Here is a 22,493-nt window from a genome sequence, read left to right on the forward strand (position 1 = left end):
TCCTATTTGCAAAGTAGAATGGAAAATATATTAAGAAGAGGAGGAGTAAATCATAAATTTAATTGAAATTTGTATAACTCACTGTTCTTCCTGAAGGATAGGCCCACATAGGGAGTAAGATATTATTAAAGTTAATATTTTTCCATTCCATCTATCCATTCTAGTTTTAGGACTTTACTGCTTCAGACTTTTGAAGCCAATTTGTACTGAAATGATGATGTGCCATACAAAACAGTAATTGAGACATGCTTATGTTTTTGGATCGATCATGACAGTTAAGTAGGTGAAATCATCCTGTTTTAATTACAAAGCAACTCCCCCTCAACTGTGTTTCTTATGGTTAATGTTTTCCCCTAATAAAATGCAAAAGGATTATTACGAGAAAAATATGTCATTTCTTGACAAAGAAGAAATATATTTCCTGTCTACCATGTGTCTAAATACTGTTCACTTTTCTATTTCAACAATACCACTGAGACAAAAGCAGCTTTGCATAAACAGGATTTGACCTTTTTAGGTTTCTCCTGAAGAAGATATTTAGGGAAAATGAGTAATATACTAAGAACAGTTAGTCTGAAGTCACGGCAGAAGTGGTTTGTAGCAGTCATCTTTATGATAAAAGTATGTTTCATTTTATTTAACAAAAGTAAGATGTGATACTCAGAACCAGGTTATGTTCCCCATTACACTGGAAGTATCCTAACAAAAAGAGCTGTCCTGCATCCTATGTGTCAAACATTCATTATATGTTCTTGATTCACACCTTTAAGTGCCAAATGATATAAAAGACATTATGTCAAACATTTCTCATAAAAGTTGTAAAAGCTTGTATCTTGAAAGTGCCATTTCTTGGGCTCAGAGAAACAGTAATTCTACTTAGAGCTGCTGATTTCTCAAATGCCTGACTTCACAAATGCCATGGGCATTCATTCAGAAGGACATCTGTCAGAGAAGAAAGAGTTATGTTCTTTTCTTGATGTCTGTCCTTGTGCCAGAGCACGTATTCAGAGTCAAGAAACTTCCTTTCAAAGCTTCTTAAAAGGGACCTCTACTACACATTTCCTCTTTCAGGAAGACGGCCTCAACTACCAAACTCTTTTATGCTCTTCTTTATGAAGATTATGAATATCCTCTGTCTGGTGTTGGACCACAACTTCCTTCTCTCCACCTGTTCTTCTTCCACGCTGTTCACCTGAGAAGAATATCTATTCCCAGTATTATTTCTGTGTTTTACATGATTCTTCCTTGTATAATAAGCACAAACCCTGGAGAAGAAAGTGAAATCTGTAAACCTTGCTGATGTTCAGAATGGAAAATTATATTCTTTTCTTCAAATTCAATAAATTATTGAAGATTTTCCTGATAAATAGAATGTTAACCCTTGTAATAATACAAAAACCACCAAACTAACATTGCATATTACATGAAAAAATACCTCAAGTATTTTTTGTTAATGACTAGTCATAGAATCATAGAATTATTTAGGTTGGAAAAGAACTTTAAGGTCATAGAATCCAACCATGAATGTTCACCTGAATTCATTTTGAAAGGCATAGCTTAAAGAGTTTCTCAAGCTGTGAATCCTAATCTCAAATACCATCAAACACATGAGCATCTGTAACACAAAATCTCTTTTTCCCTCAAATATGCTATTAACAGATGTCTGCCTCCTGCACATTCTGCAAGCTGCTCACAGGTGGCAAGGAAATTGTTTTAAAACACTGTAACAAAGACCTAGAGTAAGCTTGTACCACCTACCCAAAGAGACCTTAACAGATCCCCAGAAAGTCATCACGGAAGAATAACACAGGGTATTAGAACCAGAAGGGCTTTCTTCAAGAAACAGAAAATGCTTTCAAGCAAAAGAGGTGGATTTAAGCATAAACTCTGGCAAGCCTAGAATAAGATAGGCCAAAAATCATTTTCTTAAAAAATTGCAAGATGGTTAAAAACTGTGAATAAAATTTTTTTAAGCATACCAAAAACAGGAAGCATGCCAGTTTGTCTTCAGGGTTGATAGTTGATATAAAAGATTAAAAAAAGATAATTTCTCCAAGAAGATGCAGTCTTAGCAGAAATACTAAATGAATTATTTGCATTGGTGTTCACTATAGAGTAATGCAGGTAAGCTCTGACACTGAGCCTTTCCTTATGGCAGACAAATCCAAGGAAATAAACTGAAGTTTACTAAGAATAGATCGAGAATTCTGATAACTTTTTTTATCATTGATAAGACTAAGAAAGCAAAATAATTCTCCCTCGAAAACTCAAAATCAGATTATATTTGAGATGGTCAGAATTCTTGAGTCATCTTGGATGCTGGAAGACTGAAGATGCTGAGTTAAATGGTGGGTTTTCAAAGAGTCTGATGGAAGATATACAGGAAAATACACATTAGTAAGTCTTTTCTTTCTTGAACCGAATCGTATAATGAACCACATGAATAAATACTATTTAATGAAGAACATTCAGTATGAGTTTAGCTGGGGGAAAATGGGCTTCACTGTGAACTGGGACAAAAAAAAAGAATCACATATGAGCTCCTTCATATAATACATCTGGATTTTCAAAGAACTTTCAAAGTTCCTCATCAAACTCCTTACTCTAACAGGGAAGGTTTCCTCACAGACTAATGGTCAGTTAAAAGCTGGGAAACAAATAATGGGAACAAATAATCTGAAATGTTACTATTTTAATCCATGAAGACCTGCACTTCAAAGCATATGGCTAAATAATAAATGGCTTGGGGTGAAAGGGAAAACAAAAACTGTTGAAATACATCTTTTCAAGACAGTAATGCCAGAAACTGATTTTGGAGAGTTGAATATGTTAGATGATACTGGATGGTTAAAAAGTCAAATGAAAATTAAATGTTGATAAATATGATAGTTAAAGTCTAGTTACTCATATGTCATTATGGACTTTAAATAAACTTCTCTCAATAAGGAAAGGGATCTTTGGATCATTGTTTTTTTCTGTAGAATCACCAGTTCAATGATCATCAACAATCAGATGACAATAGAATGCTGTTAAAGACACAATAGGAAACCTTGTACCACTGTAAAAATCAAACACACCTGCTATGCTGCTGAAACCACTCTCATCTCCAAATAAATAAATTACAACTTGTAAAGATATAGAGAGCTGTGACAAGGATGATGAGAGGAGAGGAATGCTATCCATTTGAAAAGTTTTTAAATAGTCTAGAACGCTTCTCAGGAAAAGACGGAAGCAAGAATGATTTGAGAGGCTGTAAAATCATGAATAGGTTGAGAAGGTCACTGGGGAATAATCATTCTCTGTATTTTATAACACGTGGATGAGAAAGAACTAGGTAGAATTATCAGGCAGTAGGTTTGAAGGAAGTAACTAGAGTACTTTTTCACACAATACCTCATTATAGTGTGGAACTCACTGCCACAGATAATTTCCCATGCCAAAAGTGTAAATGGATTCAAAAACACATTAAAAAAAATAAGCACTGGAAGATCCATCAAAAACTAATAAACCTGATGATGTGGTGTAATCTTCAGTTTGAGAAAGCCCCAGGAAGGGATGGCTGGAAGCTGCACATTTGTGCAGTTACCAAAGCATTTGCTGACCACTATCAACAACATGCTATTGGCACAGATGAGTTTTAAATATGACTAAAACCATATGGTTTTATGTGCTTAACTTTTGTCACAGTTTCTAGTGAGTTCCCCTCACCCTGAGTAAAATTCCTGAGGTATATTTCCCCTGTGTTCTGTCTTTAGTGACTGTTTCCATCTGACAGTTTATTTGGGCCCATGTTTTGCACATGCATGCCTTCATTCGTCTTTGATGCTTGGACTATACCCATGAAGAGAAACCAACATTAATTTTATGTCAAATCAGTCCAACCAGGACCACATTTCTCCCTCTTGAAGTCCATGTTCCTTTCCCTTGATCACTTAAGTTTTTAAGTTCGGCATCTTAGTTCCCTCATAACAGATAGATAGATCTGGATGGCGGAGTAGTTTTAGATTTCCTTGGCTTTATTAAAATAAAAAAAAAAAAGGAAAGAAAAACAAAAAATAGGAAAAAAAAAGGGAAAAAAAGAAAGGGGCAAGAAGAAAGATGAGAAGGTGTCTAGAAACTATGGACACTAAGTTATACAAGAAGTCAAAATATTTTTTTTATTGAAACTTCAACTGGTTGACCATATCAAGATGTAGCACTTCTAAAATATGTAACATATTTCCATGCATGAAAATTGCTGTCCTTAATGTTATATTTAACTCACTTTTCCCTGCCTCCTATGTTTCAATACTACAAATAAAACACTGAAAATTATTATTTATTTATTAACCCCTTTCCTTGTCACTGCACTGCAGAAGAATGCCATTGAGTGGGCAAAAAAAGTCGCAGTTTATAAGGAACTTAACTGAAAGCACAATAAAGTTCTTTTTGTTTTATGTTTCTTTTTTCATATTTTGTAGACAAGAGCCAACAAACTAATCATTTTGGTATGTGATCAGCCCAAATTTTCCTTTTCGGTCCAGGCACACCACTGACCTCCTCTTGTACAAGAGCTCAGAAAAGAATATGATTTTCTCCATGTATGGATTTTTCAGTCAAAAAGAGATTTCCTGCATCATAACACCCTTTAGCTTATTGGTAGTATTTTCAGGAGAATTCTTCTAATTTAAACTCCAATTCATCAGAGAACTGGTGAATGACTGATCAGTGCTTTAGAAAATGTTAACTTTCTTCACTAAGAGACCTATACTTATGTTATTGCTGTGAACGAATGCAAGAGAGGCATCAGCTTTTGTAGAATGTGCTTTTGTACTTGCTTCATAGGCAATTCCAGCATCATTCAAAACAGCTCACCAAGTTATTAAGTCACTCTTACAGACTCTGAATATTCACAATTTACATTTGTCTAGGTTTCTGGGCCTACAGGAGTCTCTTTTAGGCTGCTGAAGCCAGGTCCCAAAATCTGTCACCCATAAACTAGGTAATACCTGCAATTACTTAATGGCTCTAATTTCAAACTGTGGTGAAAAACATTTATCTACAGAAAAGTTCCCTGATTATCATAAATCCCTGTATAAAAAGCCTAGGTAGAAATCTAAGTCCAAGGTGGGGAAGATTCCTTAGGTGCTTCTAAACAGATTCAAATTATCTATGTTTGAAAATGTTAAACTGTTAGCACACTTTTATTTTCTTTTTTTTGTCGGGGAGATTCTGTGAGAGATATTCTGCCTCTTCTATGTCAAATTGAAAAAAAAGTATGCTTTGATAGTAGCTTGCCTGTCTTGTTGCTGGGATGCTATTACTTTGTGTTTCAAGCAGTTGGAGATTGAGAAAAGGTGTTCCCTTTCAGTACTCAAATTTCATGACACTCTGCTATTTTTTTCCCATCATATGGGAAATCCCACTCAAGGGAGAAAGATATATATGACTACAACTTGCAGTTACTTCGGGATGACAAATACCATGATGAAACAGAAGAAATTTCCCATTAAAATAAACCACATGTCAGCTTTCAGCTCAGGTTCAGCCGGCTCCCAACTAAGGAAATATGCCGGAGCTGTAGATCATGGAGTCAATACGTATCTGCTGTACTCAAAGTGGCCTGTGGAGAAACAAACAGAAATATGAGCTAGCGCTGACTATGAGAATGAGCAGAAAAGCCCTCCAAGAGCAGGCCATCCCATGCTTTCACCTGTGCACCCCTAAACAAAAGAGATGCACACAACTCCTTGCCTTAGGCAATGCTTGATAATCTTATATCAAAATAAGCTGTGGAATTCAAGGCCAAACATCCCCAGTGAATGCTGGACCTAATGCTGCTTAGGGTATTCCCTATCAACGTGTATAAAAAACCTGAGGAACTGAAGCTTACTACAAGGTCCAGCAAAATATAATGTATTTCCTTTGCCATAGATAACAGATGTCTGAGGACACCTACTTATCCAATAAAAAAGTAATAAAAAATAAGTTTGGGGAGTAAAGGAAAAACTGGAAATAGGGGAGAAAAAGTAATAGAAAAAAACCCGTTACAAGTGATTAGCTTTCTCCATTCTTTAATTAGGCACAATGTGGAGAGAAGCTACATGCTTAGTTTTCAGTTTAGCCCCCTCAAATTGACTCTATCCCCACAAAAAGCAATACTGAAGTCCTTAGGAATTTTTTGATAGATTTTTTCCCTAGTACTTCATTGTTTCAACAAAAGGAAAGGATTTTCCAAAATGTGTATATTAACAGATTTTCTTTGGGCAAAATTTTGTATCTACCAGAAGGAAAGCTGAGAGCCTGATTGCTGTAACTGCTTCTACCTCTCCTATCTTTCTTCCCCCCTTAATCAGACTCCATTCTCAATTTCATAAAACTTGATTTTGTCTTGACTCACATTCAATTAAATCTACACAATGATTGCTTTCAAGTCAGCGTGCTTTGGTGTAATTCCTTAGATACACACTGGAGAATAAAGTATTCCAGAAAAAACAGGTGAACCAACTTTCCTGACATGAGAAAAAAAAGGTTTAAATGGCTGATAGGGTTTCAGGCCTGATATTTGAAATGTCCTGGCTCTAGGGTACATCTTGTCCTTCTTGGATGAAAAGTCAAGACTAATATTTTTCTAAAATATTCATTTCATTGAGTTCAAGCCCTAGTCATGAGTAAATTATGCAGGACTTACTAGGTCATCAAATGTTCTTTTCTCAGCTGAAGTGGTCAAACAGATTATAGGTAGTTCTTCCATGAATGGGACCATCATTACCCAAACACTCCATTACAAAGAAATAAGAATGGGATGCTGAAGGGACTTTATTCCATATGTAGTGTTTCCATTCCAGTTAAAGCAAGCACAATATAGCGACAGAAGTAGCAGCAATTCTATTTGTGGTCTTCTTTAGAAAAAGGACAAAAACAAGAAAAAAAAATCATTGCATGGACATAGTAAAACTAAAAAATAAAATAATAAAATAATTTCTAGTAAAATTGAGTTTAAAAAAAGTCAGAAAAGGCAAAATGACTCGTATATTTAGTGGATATATGGTGGTGCTTCAATACTCACTATCCTAGCTGCAAGGCTACGCCTGTGAATAGTTTGATAATGGTGAAAGTGACAATTTTTATTTTGATGTCACCTTTAAATTTCTTTAAGAGACCCATTTAATAACAGTTTTACTATTTTGAATTTTTTTACTGCAAAAAATACATTTGCCAGCACTTCTATCTAGATATCTTTGGTTTAAACTTAAATGTTTACTTAATTTTTGAAACATTGAGTTTATTGCATTTTAAAGGCACACACATGCAATCACTGATCCTTTTTGCATCATGACCTGAGGCATATAAGAGCCAGAGTAAATTTAAATATAAAATTGGAAATCAAGATGTTAAAGTCATGAGCAATAATAAACCACAGATTATTATAATGCATTTATTCCCACACAGAGATCAACTTCAAAATAAATTGTAGAACTTTCTGAACCACAAGTAGACCATGTGATGGCTCCTCTGTCCGGAGTAATTTTTCTCCTTGAACATTACTGTTCCCTCAAAAAAAGCTGACTCCCAAACAAAAAAATACACGTTTTATTCTTATAATGTGTGGGTATAGCCCACACTAAAAAATAAAAACTAAAAAATTACTTATATTCTAAGGGCAATAATGTTCCAGAAGTCTTTAAATGATATGCTGACTAAAACCTGCTGAAGAGTGAACATAAAGAACATATTTTCTTCCACGTATTTCAACTTTCATTGCATCCCATAATTTCCTGTATTTTTGTGGGGTTTTTATGTTATATTTGGGTTTACCTCTCATAACTGTTTGAAAAATGAATATTTCACATGAATATCCTACCGTAACATTTATTTCTTTTCCTTGTCCCACAGACAACAAGTCACCTACATCTCTTTATTCTCTCCCATATAATTTAGCCAACTTAGTAGTTATGCAAATACCTCCTCCCTCCTCTTTGTTTCACAGTTCCAAACTACATTTTCTCCCCATAGGTCTAATTCATAACAGGTTTACTAGACCTTGGAGCAATCTCTCTCTGATTTTGAGGATTGCACCATTTCATACCTGAAGAAAATCTTCTGTGCTGAATATCCTGTTTATTCAAACTATCTCAGCCGCTCTAATAAAAGGCGTTCCCTTACAGGAAGCTGTCTGTCTCAGTGAGGACATGAATTCACTAATTAAAAGAATCTGACTTTTGTTATTCATTAGTCTATCATTTATTTTTAGCTCAATTATAAAAAAAGACATGTAATGAGACTAGCAGCTAATATAGTGCTAATAAAATGTGGTTAGCAGAGTATGGCTGGCAACCAATCACATACCACTAAAAGTAAATAATTAATGGCTTTGAGAGTGACCGCTGAGCTTTAATATATTCACAGATACAATTACTGGTAATGATAGTAATGATAGTAAAACCAGAAGTATACAGAAGTTAGCATAAATTATCTAGAAAAGACTTTTCAATGAACAACCTAGCTGAGCTTAGGCTATATGGAAAAGTTGGAGGCATAGTCATTAAACTTGTAGATGGAGCTGTATGGTTTCACCTTTTTTGGTATTATATTTCAAAAACCCTTTGTTGAAAGAAATGGTGTGATGGAGACAGAAGTGATGAATGCACTGAAAAATTGCTTCCTGTCATAAATGACTTTATAAACCTACTGGGAAATTTTTCATGTCTACATCTGCTAGATGGTGACTAATGCAGGATAATCAAATTAGAAATCATTCAGCCAGTAGGGACTAGTGACCACACGAAGGTCCAGTGACTAAAGCAAGATTAGAAGTTGATATGTGTAAATCACAACTGATTCTAATCAGAAGCAGATGCCTGATTTCAGACAGGTCTTCACGGACAAGACGTCAGAAAAGATTAGAAATAATTGAGTGGATGGAGACAATGAAATACATTATTGTACAAACAATAGACAGAACTCTATGCCAGTAGGTAGGTATGCATAGCTTAAGTGCAATGTCTACAGAGAATATATGTTAAAAGAATAATTAATTTCTACCTTATTTAAATTAATAATAGCTAGTGTGTACATCATATGTAAACATATTGTGAAATGTGAAATCGTTGATTAAATTGGACATATGAGATAATAATATTCTCATTCCCTTTCTTTGTGTTAGCACCATTAGATTTAAGCATTTGTTATTAATACATAGACTTTATGTATGCTTTTAAATATTACATGTTTATAGTTATCCTAAAATGAAGCTGCATTTTAAAATGTACCTACCAGTGAATATCAATTAAAATCACAGTATAAGCAAAAAATAAATTTACTGTGATGTTTATTATCTCATTTTTCTGTTTTGTTCTCTAAATTTTACTACAACTTAGTGAAACCTTTCACTCAATACTGACATATATCTTTGGTTTTATTTCATAAGTCCTATGTAGAATGCATTTTAACACCTGATAAAGAAAACAGAACCTGCATAAAAAGGAAATGTATTTTTTTTTCTATTTTAATAAGTTTAGGAGTACTGGATAAAATGTGTCTCCATCAGTACTCTGAAGAATAAATGCTAAACATATATCACCTCCTCTTACCTGATTCACATAGGCACAGACAACTGAATATAGTGAGTTATGCGTTGTATTATACAGGTTTGAATTTATGCACTATAACTTGTGTAAAATTGTTCTCAGCTGTATCTGGAAGGAGATGCTTTGCAATAGAAGCATTTCTAGTGCTAGCAGAAGAAAAAAAACACTCTCTATAAAACCATGACAATATTTTACCTGTAATTAGCACAGCAGGGAGCATTGGAAAAAGAAGTTTTAAGTTCAAATAACTGAGAGATTTTAGAAAAATGATTGTGAAAAGCCAGGGCATAGGCTAATTTTGCAAAATGAGATACTGGTATGATTCTTCAATTTTTAGTTCTTTGCTATTTTTTATTCAGTGACTTCTCAGACTCTGATCATTTGCCAGCTCCACATTGTGCATATTGATGTGACTCACTGCACATCATGCTTTTTGATTGGCCAGCTAAGTCTCACATGGCTCCATCTACCATCTAGACTACTATTTTACAAATTATATTTGTTGTTACTTAATTTCCTGTGTAAATCCTGCCGTGATTGAGATTTAGACAAACACATGCACAAGCTCTACACTCACATACAAGGTCTTCAAAGCCAAAGAACAACTTAGAAAAAGTAAGAGGCAGAGAATTTAAGCAAAAATGTGAGTCAGAGGATTTCCTGCAAAATGGGTGGGTGAGTAAGGTTACTGGGAAGGACCGAACTTACAATAAAGTTACACCTTTACTCTACTATCACTGACTGTAAAGGGCCATCAAACCCACCAATATCTTTCAGCTAAATGTTCTTTATTGATTTTAATAGTATGATTTTCCATATGGGTTTGGGAATAACACAGAATTTTGTTTCCACTATCACATTTATAATATGCCTGGGCTCCTTCTTGCAGGTAAAAGTGGCAACTTTTGAGTAACAGTTTGGCACAACTGAAAACAATATCAGTAAGAGCAGGCTTTAGATGCTGGCTGCTGTTAGAGCAGATGCAAGTCATGTACACTAAACATAGTGTCACTAACCCAGGGATGAAATCATTCTTCACTGCAGAAAAATAGGAACTTCAACTCACTCAGCCATGCACAATAGTTTCCTAAAGATCAAGACAAATGTTTGTACTTATATGTTTGTACAGTGGCTAATAGAATAAGAAAAAAAGAGGAATTTTTCTAAGTGTATATAAGATATATTTAGAAGGATAAATTCATGACTCAAAGCACATGTGCAATTAACATCTAAGTCCTTTTCAGCTTCTGAATGCAAACATCTAGAAGAAGGAGAAATTAGTAAAAGCAGCAAGTATACTACACACACTCAACAGACAGGATTTTCAAGCAGGAAAAAACCCACTCTTTTGTTAATTCTTTGAATCAACAACATATGTTGTTTACTTATTGTTGCATCTTGCAGAAAAATAAAGTTGGCTTCAGCAAATAATGAGCAGATGAATTTTGAAGAAGGAGCACTGTGTGGCTAGAATTACGAATACCAGACAGTAATGCCATTATACTGTGGGCTTAAGGTTTTTCCACAGCAAAATAATAGCCTGCCAGGCAGACAAACAAATTAGCTGATGATGGACCTCCCTTCCACAACTAAGCTTTAATCCAAGACAGCCAGTTTAACTAATGAGGAATCCTCCTCTTGTACTACAATGATAATTTGAAAGTGGTATGGAACTGATAAACTCAAAAGAGTCAGTCAAGTTTTTGACCTTTCTCAGGAGTGTCTTTGACATCAGCTAGATGAGAATGTGAGGACTCAGCCGTTTGAGTAAGTCTCCAGTGATCTAGCCCCTAGAAAGTCTCAAATAACTTCCTTAGTCATAACAGGCACTTTGGCCTGACTCACAGAACAGACTAGCATGTAAGTTCAACTCCCACTTAAAATTGTTAGTGGTTTGAGTTCATCTCAGTTTTAACCAGCTTAAATGTACGGGTCTAGTCTAAACTAGACACTTTCTGAGATCCCCACCGTGGCTCCTAAAAATATTTCAGTTTCTGAATTTTCCTTCTGAAGTCTTTAGAATTCTGCTCTAAGGCATGTGCCCAATTTGAGTAAAATATCATATATTAGCTTGGTGGCTATCTCATATTTTGCTCCTTTTGGACTCACACAATGGGAGTTTTCCAGCCTCTGACATCTGTTGGCCATCAGTTTCAAAGTATACACAAACTCTCATGGAAGTGCAGGGACACAGTTCTGCCCTTCTTCAACGCAACCTTTTTGCTATTTGATAGTTGGATTATGGAACAATTAGCTATTTATTTCACTGTCATGTGATACAGCCTGGGCTGACTTCCCACACAATTACTATGACTAAGAACTAGTAATGTGCTAAGTAGTAACCCCTTTGAAGAGAGGGCAAAAAGGGAGACAGATTTTTTCTTGTCTTCCAATTTTTACTCGAGCTAGTTTAGTTTTCACAAAATGAATGAAGAGTAAGCCAAGAAGTAGGTGAGGGTGTTTTGCCCTGAAGGCTGAAGAAACGTGTGAAAACATGTTTTAAATGTAATGAAAGTCTAATCATTATTTGCATGGCAAAAGCAAGCTTTTTTAATGGAATTGACAATGTCACATTAGTACTGACTGAAAAAATGGACAGATTTGTGGATAGAAAGTACATATTTTGGGGCAGATGTGCTTTTTACTTTGGTTGCCACTGAGTGTCTTGTTACTACCCTTTGTAGCAGCTCTGTGAGAAGACTTACAGTGTCAAAAAAAAAGAGGAGAAATGAAAATATACAAAAATTCCTTTGCCTGCAGTTTTTTAAGTCCACATTATAAGACATTTCACAAAAAAAAAAAAACAACAAAACAAAAACCAAAAAATAGAAAGCAAAAAAACCCCAAACAAACAACAATCAAAAAACCCAAACAAACCCACCCCCAAACCCCCCAATAGAATGGATTTAAAATAAAGACTGTGGAATCAGACTTTTCCTTTCAAATCAGCTCTTGTGTCTTTGTTATCTAGAGTTAGTGACAAATGGATCATCAGTTTATTCATTTTTCTCCTGGAGACATGGTGGATCTTCACTGAAGAAAGTTCATATCATGTTCTGATACTCAGGGAGGAACACTGGGACAAAGCAGTAATAGTTTATTTTTGCAAGGGATAATCTGCTGTGGTGACTTTCCAATTCTGGTTTGCATGACTTTGTTTCTAATTTCTGAAGACATGTTGGCCACCCAATTCAATACAGTTTTCCTTCTAACTATACTTAATCAAAGACAAAAGTACTAGACAAACGTATCATGAAAAGGACAATGCTTTCGGCTTTTTATTTTTTTGTATAATCAACAGAGCTGTAATGAAAGACTACTGCCATTATTGTCCTCAAGTCTTGTTATGAACTGAAGACATCATGAATTATCAGAACAAAACCTATTGGTTCATATGCTCCTCTCATTCTCACAGAATAATATCATTTGAAGTGATGTATTCTCCCCTGAACGTGGAGCTTCTGTGATTCCTCTTAGCCTGATACTTCACACTTCTACAGATCTCATGCTCATGAAATTTGTGATTAACTGTGACTTGTGCTTTTGTTTTATCCGTTTTCCAAATTTCTTTTCTCTGCCTCATGGTGTTGTTTGGGTATCAAAACTGGTGGTGAAGGCTGTGAGATGTATTGGCAATAAAGTTTGCATGAGCAAAAGGTGATTTGGAGGCAGGTTGTGCCTCATTATCAAATGCAAAAAGAGAAAGTTGAGAAAATGACAGGACCCAGTGATAAGGTACGAATGAGCTTATCTTTGTTTCATTGGTGGACAGAGTGAGCACAGCAGAGGAAACAATATTCTAGGGAGCACATGTGGCCCCAGTGTGCTATCAGGATGTTAACAGGTGTCCTACTCTACGGGAAATAGAGAGGATGTTTTGGCTTGTCAGTGTAGCCTGTACCACAATCCAAAAGCCTCGTAGCAGCGCTATGTGATATGTGCACTTCTCTTTCTACTTGTAGCATACTCGCTTTTGATCTAGCCCTGCTTTTACACATTTTCCTATGACAATACCAAGCATGGAACAATGTTTAGCTGCAGTTGCACCCACTGTTACTTCTGCACCAGAAAACATTTCCCTGAACCACTGAAGTCTCATGGTGTCTAAATTTCCATGGAGCTGTGTGTATTCTCAGGATTGGAGCTGTGCGGAAATAGTTCTGTAATCTCATCTTCTGCTCTTTCCGATCATGCTAGTACTGCTCTGATTTCAGAAGGATATTAATTCAGAGAAAGTATCTCCCAGCCAGAGCAACCATTTAGAGTATTTTGATAGAATGCTTCAACAGAACAATTTTATTAAAAATAGACCATGAAGCCTGACTTTGCGTATGAGTTTAAAATCTCTTTAAGACTTTAAGAATTAAAATGCGGTCCTAGAATCTCATTCAACAGGTTAATCTTAGAAAGTATACTTGCTGGTATGCAGCTTCTAAAACCTCAAGACTGCTGATGAGTTCCTCTAATGAAAATAAGTATCACATTATTATAACGAATGGCCATAAGAAGCAACTACATAAATCTGGTCAAGCATTGCTACCTTTACGCTTGTTTTTTTTCCTCTAATCCCTTCTCAAAAATCTTGTGTTCCTCTTAGTCTGAAACTATTCTACACTATTTTGTGGATAATCTTAATATACTACTGTGAAAAGACCAGTACCCTCTCCCCAAATAGACAAATATGTACCAGCAAGGCATACAGAATATTTATAGTACAATCAGTTTTGCTATTAAATTAAGTAAAAATTAGTAAATAGTACAGGCTCAAAGAGAATTATATAGTGTGCTCATCATTAATTGAGAGGAGGTAATCATGTAATATCCCATTTTATAATTTTCAGGAAAATTGTATTCCCTTGCACTAAGTTCCAGAGGCACTACTTGTCCTTTACTATTCAATGAATTTCCATACAGTGTAAGGTGTATAGAATATGACAATAAAATGAAAATCTTGTGCAGATCTATGACAACTTTTTTAAGAAACCACATACTTAAATTGAAAATTATTTCAAATGTTAGAACAACATAGCTGTTGGAAAAAAACTCTTCAGGATATTTCCAACAAAGGCAACAGGAAATAAAATATCTGATGACCCCAAAAGATAAAATGTTTCTCCAACAATTGCAGGGTTAAATGTTTTGAATGACTGAAGGGGTAAAGGGTCTTATGAGACTAAGGTGAAAAGTTTTGTGCAGACAGATCATAGTAGTCAAAACCTGGTAAAAAGCAGATTTTTGTCTAGAATTCCCTAAAGAGCACAAGATAAACTGGAAACATAAGAATTTGTACTAAAAAGCAGCACAAATGAAAAAAATTACATCCTCTTTTCCAACATATATGCCTTTCCTCAGCTTATCTGGTTTTATTCGGGAAAAAAAATATATTACTTTTTGATCCACTGGCCTCAGAGTTCTGAAGCTGCCTGTAGATGCTGTACCCTGCTGTGTACAAATGAATTAAATACATAAACCCAGTCAGCTTAAATCTGTCAAAAATGCTTCTAGAAACAGGCTGTGCATGCAAGGACAGCAGATGGAAAAAGCTTTCAACTGTAATGAAATAATTTACGCCCAAATCATTCAATCCAGTCAGTCACTCAGTTCTGCAGAATCATTTTTCATAAGACACTTCAAGATGGACTCAGTCTACAAAGTAGTTTAGAAATTAATTCATTATTGTGGGTTTAAATGACCCTTTAAAAAATGCAGAATCTTCCTTTCTCATACACACATCATCTACAGGCACTCTCTGTTGTGATGAAATTCTACCATTCTTAAAGGCATCAGGAGTTGGCTGTTATTGGAGGACAGACACAAATGTTGATTGTCCTGTAGATGTATAGGACATGACAAATTTTTTTTGATCTGCCTTGGGGCATAGAAGATTTCAGTTCTCATCTTAAAAGGGTGCAGTGCAAAAGTCTTGATGTGAAACAAATTGGAATAATTACAATAACTGTCTAATTACGCATGGCATGAAATAAACCTCAATTTCAATACAGTTCAGGAAAATCTAATGAGGTCTGATGTTTACACCTATTTCCTGGCTCCAAGCCAAGTTAATGTTCTTATCAAATCTGATTGGCTCTGGCAGGATCAAAATATCTGGCATTATAGTAATACAAACACCGAAAATAAAGTTTTATAACACAGTATTGTAATCCATATTTATATTAGAAGTCTATCTGACTTTTCTGTCTTTTTCTACCCCTTACACTTTTTACCCATATTTTAAAAATTTGGGTTCAGTCCCTTGGCAATCTTGATACACAAGGATGTCTTACTTCATTGGCAAACAGAGAACTATGGAACAGGGTGAAATAAATAATTTCATTGAGTTAGGGAAAGTATAAAATCCAGAAATCTCAGTAACGTGGTTTGATGCACCTCTACTCATCAATTGCACCTAATTAAAAATAATTGCTGTATCTACCAATAACGAAATTCTGAGGAGAAAGGATAGAAGAAGCAGTTCTCAGATTGATCACAAGTACTTCTTCTGATGAGATGGCAGCCTTTTAAATACTGCCTAAAACTTTTCTTTAGCATCCAGTTTATGACCAACCATACCACACCTCTGTCTAAAAGTTCTGGAGAAACCCAGAAAGTTTTATGTTGTCATAATTGAAGCAAATTTTGATAGAGGATGGGTACCTGCATGTAGATTGGGTACCTTTCCTATTCTCATTGACCGGTCCAGGTCAGTGCCTGCACAGTGACTCAGGTCAGCAGACCATGGTCTCAGGGAGGAAAGCACTCTGTTGGGCTATATGGTTACATCCTGAGCAGATCCTGGAGTCCTACACATATGAAATCTTACTCATTTTTCAGATTTGGAGATTCAATTTCTGCTCAGAGGAAAGCAGTAGAGTGCATCCCAAGTGATTGGAGAGGATGAACATTACTGTTATTTTACTGTATTCTCAAAGTAAAAAAGATAAGCATGTACCTTAGATTTAGGATTATTCTCTTGTGGTACCTAAGTTACAGGTCACAGAGCAGACATTTGATTTCAGTAGCCTGAAATTCCATCTGCAGGTCTCAGAAGTGTTTTCTTCTCTTCAAAACTGTTAAAGGAATGCAGCCAGTTACCTTAGAGAAGCTCAAATAATCTTTCTTCCCTTTTCTGGGACCAGACTTTTCAAACTGGCAAGGTACCAGGGCCTAAACTGAATAGACTAGATCCCACTATTTTATAGTATTACACAAGAAATCCTGACAGAAGGAGCTCGGGTCTTTGGTTTGCAGGAGAGGTTCAAGGTCTGGGAGGGAAGTTCACAACTGTGGATCAACCTGCCAAGTCCCAGCGTAAGCCATGTCATGTCAATGTCATACGTATATGCATATGAAAATGGGAATCAACTAAGTCTGAATTCATGCAAAAATATGAAGAAAAGGGTAAGGCTAATCCTCAACTTTCCATGGGCTGCCAATTCCACTCTCTCTGTCAGAAGAAATTATTTATTTAGGCTTCAATTTCAGAGTGTAATGCAGGGATTCAAACTTCATCTGGGTAGTGATGCCTCCACAGAAATGAACCAGAAGGAAAATTGTGCTTCTGCATAGTTATGATGACCCACTGGTAGATGTGTGGGGATAAGATGCATGGAGATTACCTACAATAACCCAAACTCTCTCCTTTGCCAGCCTAATCTTTCCCACTAGATGCTTACCCCTGTCTCACAGCCAATAGTGAACGAATACATAAATTTCAGAAAGGAGTCCCTGTCGTTGCAAAGTCAAGTATCAGTGTAGGCTGTTGGAAGTACAGTCTGAACAGGGGATGAGTTTCATGACTGTCCAAACAGGTTTTTAAGGGAAAATATGCTGTAATCACAGCAAAGCTGATTGAGAGTTGAGTGCAGAAGTTAGTAGAAGTTAGAAGAGCACAGAAACCACAGAAAAATCAAGCAGAACTGAGACTTTTGCAGACAGAGGGGAAGTTTTTAACTGATGTAAGTTTTTACCTCTTGTACTGTTGCCACTGTTTGTCAGTTATAGCTTTGGTTTTGTAGATTTGGGATTTCATATTATCAGGAGATTGGTTTGGGAAAATAGGTGCATAATATAGACATTTTAAGAGAACTGGGGGACATAATTCATAACTACAAGTGACTTCATTCTTGACTGAATAGGTCCATGAAGACTTCTAAGACTGCTGAACAGTGTTTTATAAAAAAAGTGAGCACACTGAAGATATGCTACAAGTTGAATTAGTATCTTTTCCTGTTTGCAATATTAACTAAAACACAGATTTAAATTTACACCAGAAAACTTTATAGAAGCTTGGAAGAAATGTAGTACAAAACCCAGAAGGAGTCAGAATCATTGTCTTATATAATACGATGAAATACATTGGTAATGATTCAGAAGACATGATAGAAGACAACACTGTCCATGTAATTCCAATATACTTAAGAACAAATAAGAAGCAGACAGAATAGGATTTCTCAGTGAGGATAATTTTACTGTTCCAGACATTAAATGGGAATAATAGATCTGTAGAGGCAACAATAACATTTTCATAACTGTGAGTGAAATCTCATTGTTGTATTGTTGGAACCAAACCGTAGTTTTCTGAACACAGGGATCTCCAGAGATTATTTCTTCCAAGTGACTACTGTGTGTTAGCCAAACAAGATTTCTTCAAACTCTACGTGTTTTATATCACTGTATGCGCACGTTTGTGCCTGACTGTCTGCATGTGTAATTTAGACTCTTGTCTGAAGAAAAAACTCATTAATAGTATCCCAGCCACAGAAGATCTTACAAATGAATGGGTATTGTTCCTTTTTGACCAACAGCTGCTTTTAGTTTAAGCAGTTTACTGTAGCTAAAAGCTCTGACAATCCAGATACTTTTTGCTATCGAGGTTTATCTCAACCTGCTAAACTCTAGATAAGGGATTGCCAGTTTTCCTGCTTCAAAGGAGACAAGAGTAATTGGAATTATAAACTGTCCCATTTATCATTAAAATGCACATTTTTATAGGACCACAGAAAGCATCTGTATCTTTACTAAGACAGGACATGCATTAGACAGGTTTAAAGTGAGACTGCTCAATACAGCACATCACTTGTCTGACATTTACAGATGTTAATGTGCACACACTCATTTCAGGAGAGGAGACAATAGCACATGCTTAATCACAAGATTATTTCACAGAGTGAGGTGCTCATTCTGTATGGGTCTTTGCTTTAGCTGAAGCCAAGGGCCCTTAGTCCTTCACTAGAGTAATTCAGTACCTTCCAGGACCTTTAATATTTTTCAGTACTATTTCTCTCACTTGTGCCTTGGCATGAAGGCAGTTTTGTACAGTTTCGTACAGCTAGATCCAAGACCAGTGCAATCCTGAAGATTATTATAGACAATATGCCTTGGCCAAGTCTACCAATTTTTCATTTCCACAGTTCTTTAACAAAAAGCGGAAACTACCAAGCCACTAATAGCCCTGATTTGTATCAGATGTACATACTTCTTAATGGTCAATTTGGTGGAATCTACACTTCTTTTTTAATAGCTTGCAAATTCATGAAGGAGTGCCAAGTTAAAGTTAAGATTACTCCTACAGGCTGCAATTACCATCAGAATTTATAAATTCTGCAGGTTTTGCAGGAGAAAAAGTAGAAAAGAAAAATAGATTATTTGTTTCCTTTATCTTGTGTTCAGTAATTCTAAAATGACTCCCTGCTGGTTTCCACTGGAACACTGTTAAGAAGGTTGTCTGTTAAGTTGCCCACTAGTTTGCCCAGTAAATGATATTTTAGCGTTATCATAAAAGAGGAGTTTGGCTAACAAATCACTGAGAGAGAAATGTATGGTACTTCTAACAAATCCAGAGTTCTCTGTCAAGTTTTTTTCCTTTCAAATGCTCTCTCTTTCTACAAGTGGTGGGGTTTTCGGGATGTGAGTAGCCTTCAATAAGCAAAATTACTTTTTCAATGAGAATGAAGAAACAAGAACCAGCTGCACAGATATTTTGATGATTTCATATATACGTGTTTAGATGAGTTGCCTAACGAGATAGGAATACAGAATCACATATGCACAGTCCCAGCTCCCTCAGTTTCTCCTCCTAGGTCAGATGCTCCAAGAAACATGTTTGTCCTTTCAGCATGGGAAGCTGCTGGCGTGCTTTGCTGTGATGGTGCATTGCTGGCTTGTGGGCAACCCACACTGTTCAGGTATCTTCTGGTCTGTCTTTCTCTAACAACTTTTGAATCCTCTGATCAAACTCACCCTAATCAAGGGTAGGAGTCTCCAAAAAATTTTGTTTCAACAGATGCAGAGGTCTGGACCACTCTCATAACTGCTCCATATTGTTCAGCAAGGCAGATTTGGTGTTACGACAGAGAAAGATATTTAAAGGAGAAACATCCATAGGAAATCAAACTTTATTTCCTCTATTACCAGAACATCATCTTGTTTATTGTAATTTCATGGGCTACAGACATACTATAGCCACACTTGATAAGTAGTTCAAGTCTACAATGCAAGGACATACGAAAATATACCCTAAAATCAGTTGACTCCTGAAAGACTTAAATAAAACTAGGAAACTGCTCCTAAGTTATTCTGTAATGAATATTACAGTAAATAATCTTAATGAGCCCAAAACCCAAAGAAAATTGTATTTTTTACTATAGGTTTCTGACAGCCTGTTATAAAACTCTGCCTACCTCTCTTTATGTTATATGTCCCAGATAGCTCTTTAATTTTTTAAAAATATATATATATTTCCAGCCTCTTAGCCTCTTTATGAAAGGAGTCAATTTTATTTGGTTTTCTTCCTATTATAGTGTATACTATTTGCCTGTGTGAATATGGTTTGACTGGTTCGTCTTCTAGACCCCAAATGTATTAATTATTTATACACTTTGAGAGCAAGCTTTACAACAGCCTTTGATACTCTAATCTGAGCCCTAAACTAGATTTTATTTTTGAAAAATAATGTAAAAAAAGAGGCCCTTTCATTGTCCTGCAATTACTTGATACACGCACAAGGCCCTGTGTGTGAGCCTGGCAATTCATACATCCAAGATTTTGGGAGTGGTTTGTTTAAGGACACTAAAAAAATCAGTGCTGAATTTCCTCTCTTCAAAGAGCTGTTTCATGGTAGAACTGAATGAATTTAAAAACTCTTTTTAAGATCTGGCAATATGGACAATATTGGCATATAGTTTTTCAGCAAGATGAAATATGCATGTGGAAGAATAAGGAAAAAAACCAAGACACTTGCAGTCTAATCCATTTAGCAATCTGTCTCTAATTTTAATGATGTATTTGTCATTTTATTACTCACGAAATGTCATTTATATGAAACTGTCACTATGATATTAGAGAGGAACAGCTTGTGTTAAACTGTATAATGTCTTTGCCAACTTTCAATGTTGGTTGCATTTTACCTCTTTAAAGTTTCCCTTACGATTTTGATTCAACTTGGATATATTACTTCATGTACCAGAGTTTTGTACATAATGGCTGCAAAAAATGTGTGTATTTCATCTTGGGGTGGATACAGATACTATCATTTTTAGTTACTTAGACAATAAGGAAAATATTATGAAAATCAATGTGCAAAAATAGCCTGATATGAAATTAAAATCCTACAGGATCTGGAAATATCTATCATAATTTTTAACATCAATATCAAATTAATATCAAATAGATGGGGTTGTAGTCACTTTCAAAGTGAAAGAAGAAAATAAAAATAAAATAAGCAGTGATTTGCTTTTCTCTTAAACATACTTTAAATTATTTTCTTCATACCTGATAATTTCTAAGGTGGAGGAAAGGTAGGTTTCTTTTTTATATATATGTATGTTTATATCAGTGACTGTGATATACAGTTTATTACAGTTAAATGCAAAAGATTCACACCTAGTAAATAAATCCCAAATTTGTAAAAATTTCTTCAGGAAATACAAAGAAACACAAAGACAAAGCTTGTTGTGTTTTTACACATGCAAGGGATTTGGGGGTTCTTATGTTCACATCTGCTGCCTTTGAAAACTGCACCAGTTTTCTCTTGTTTCTCATGTTCTATTCAAAATTTTAGATGTAAGTCACTAGGAATAACTACCTAGTAGCTAGGAAAAACTTGACAAATCTCTGAAGCATGGAATCACCTTTGTCTTTAGTAGTAAAATGAAAGCAAATATCTGCCAGTTACCTTTTTATATTGTAAGGACTCAGCAGAAAGAAACAGACTATTGTAGAGCATTTTGAAGCATTAATCATAATAAAGATGCAACAAAACTGTGTCATTGAACTCAATACTGATGTTCAACTGTACAGGACTAGACCTAAGCATGTTTTGTCTCAAACACTGAGTATTGCTACAGGAAGGGTGTGATCAGAGGAGAGGGTCCCGTGGAGGTGGGGCAGTGCTGCTCTGATCCAACTTACTGCTCCTGTAGACAGGAGCTGAGTCCACTTCCCCCCACCTCACTCCTTGGAGAAGGGCTGGCTGTGAACGCAGGAACAAAATGCATGAAAATTCTGACTTACATAAGAGGTCAGCACCAGGTTAACTATAAAAGGGAGCAGATTGGGCCCCTTCACTCTGTTTTTTCTCTTTCTTTTTTTTGGCTCTCTTTCTCTCTGTCTTTTTCCTCTCTTTTTCTTTCTTTGTTCTTGCAACCCCAGCTCCCAACCATCCACATGGTGCAGCCAGTGCGGGACCTAAGGACTCGTCATATTCTTTGTTTTCTTCCCCTGCTTTGCCTGAGCAAAGTGCAGCTACCACATGCTCCCCCACACTCCACAGTGGACTTTATTATGGGAATGGGTACATTGTGGCAGGGTGTTGTGGCTTGTTAGCCAGCGCCCTTGAATATTGGTGTGTTGTGGCTTGTGAGCCAGCAGCTTTTGAGGAGTTTATTGTGGGAGTTGAGAACTTATTGAAGTGTTCTTAATTAAGGG

This window comes from Corvus moneduloides, chromosome 4 (genome assembly GCF_009650955.1).
Source record: "Corvus moneduloides isolate bCorMon1 chromosome 4, bCorMon1.pri, whole genome shotgun sequence".
NCBI classification, from domain to species: Eukaryota; Metazoa; Chordata; class Aves; order Passeriformes; family Corvidae; genus Corvus; species Corvus moneduloides.